Source organism: Octodon degus, unplaced genomic scaffold (genome assembly GCF_000260255.1).
Source record: "Octodon degus isolate 3935 unplaced genomic scaffold, OctDeg1.0 scaffold00004, whole genome shotgun sequence".
In the NCBI taxonomy this organism is placed as follows: Eukaryota; Metazoa; Chordata; class Mammalia; order Rodentia; family Octodontidae; genus Octodon; species Octodon degus.
In genome coordinates this window covers 16,365,669-16,367,218 of record NW_004524580.1, presented here as the reverse complement: position 1 = coordinate 16,367,218, position 1,550 = coordinate 16,365,669, and positions in this window count along the sequence as shown.

Genomic DNA, 1,550 nt, shown 5'->3' with positions numbered 1-1,550 from the left:
TATAGTTGCATTCTCTTAATGAATAGAATGATTTGTTCTAATGGTGTTTGTAAGTAGGTTCACAAGTCTGCATCTTGTAGAGCAATTAACCACTAAGAAGAATATATGCAGTGTATTATTTGTTGAAACTCTACTTTCGATTTGATTTGAAACTGTCTCATTGTTATATGTTTATCAATAAAACTTTGAAAAGAAAAAAAAAATTTTTCCAAAAGGTAATAAAAGAAAATGAGAGAAAAAATTTAAGATTTCTTGAAAGCATTTGGTAATATTCAATCATATCTCCCATCTTGCATGACTGTATCTGTTAATCTGAGTAACAGATTTGACAATAAAAATAGGTAATATATCAATCACTGTTAATCAGCTAATCTAGTTTTGAAAAATCTCAATATATGTGTTGCTATATATTACCCTATTTCTGTCTTTGCTTTTGTTTTTCTTGCTCGCTTCTATTCTTCAAAATAAAAGATTATTTTGAAATAATTAATGATTGTGTGAAGACAGCAGTGGAGGAGAAAATAGAGGGAGCAATTCAAAGCAGTATGAGAACACTTCTAGGGTGACAGATATATACATGATGGTGACTGTGATTATCGATTAATAGGTATATATCTATGAGGAAACTTCAAATTGGACACTTAAATATGTACACTTACTATGTCCCTTACACCTCAGTGAAGCTGTTTTAGTCAAAGGATTTATCAAATCCTTTAACAGCCTTTGACTTCTCTCATCTTAAATTAAAATGCATAGGAATTAGGCTCATTTTTTTCTTGTACCTGAGAATCTAGATATGTAACCAGATATTGACTTCAAGGATCATGTTACCAGATGTTCATCATGGATTAAATTCCACAGAATTTAAACACCTGTGCCATTCTGAAGCATGAACCTGGAAAAAAGTAAGAACAAGGTCAATTTGTGCTCTGTAAGAAATAACTAAGATCCATGTGATCACTGAGGGATTCTTACACTTAAAATCTGAAAGCATGTATCAAGTGGCTTGAAATTCAGTGAAAAAAATATCAACCTTCTGCCTAGAAAGAGAGGAAAAATAGTGATAGGAAAGGAAGAAAGATTTAATGTTGATACTTATTTATGACCACAAAAAGTAGTATTTCTGATTTAAATCTGTAACGAAATTCTTAATACATCATCCAGGGATGGGCTTAATGATACATGAGGATATTTATAAACACATGCACTTTTCCTGTGGTCACTTTTCATTGTAGTCAAACTATGAAAGAGCATCATGATGTTAAACATTAACATCTACTAAATTATCAACTTCAAGAAAATAATTATGGAAACATCCCCTTGCATTTGAAGGGGATGTTCTTCATTAAGATAGTCCTAAGACCAGCTGGCTAGTTTTTATGAGTTTTGCAACACACAGTCTTTTTTGTTATGAAAAATTAGTTTCTTCCAAATGTGTTATTCAAGATTGTTCACATTAAATGGCATTCTTGAATAAAATTTTCTTTTACTCTTGAATAAAAGAAAATTGAACTGACTCAGTGTTTTCCAACCAATTATTTTTCTTTTTT